Consider the following 266-nt stretch of genomic DNA (forward strand, 5'->3'; position numbering starts at 1 on the left):
TGAGGGAGATGGGGAAGGTGGGTGAGGGAGATGAGGAAGGTGGTGAGGGAGATGAGCTTCTTCTCGGCCTCCTTGAAGATTCGCTTCATTTCCTCAAGTCACGATCAAGGCGCTGTAACGAAGACGATGCGCTGCCGTCCATTCCCGAGAGCCGAGATTCCACGCGGGATGATGATATAATAATTTGTGAAAGTGTAATGACGCCCACGAGGGGTAATGGAGGCGAGGGAGGTTATTGAGGGTGGAGGGGATTTCGCCCTTGCCTG

The sequence above is a fragment of the Penaeus monodon genome, chromosome 28, assembly GCF_015228065.2.
Source record: "Penaeus monodon isolate SGIC_2016 chromosome 28, NSTDA_Pmon_1, whole genome shotgun sequence".
In the NCBI taxonomy this organism is placed as follows: domain Eukaryota; kingdom Metazoa; phylum Arthropoda; class Malacostraca; order Decapoda; family Penaeidae; genus Penaeus; species Penaeus monodon.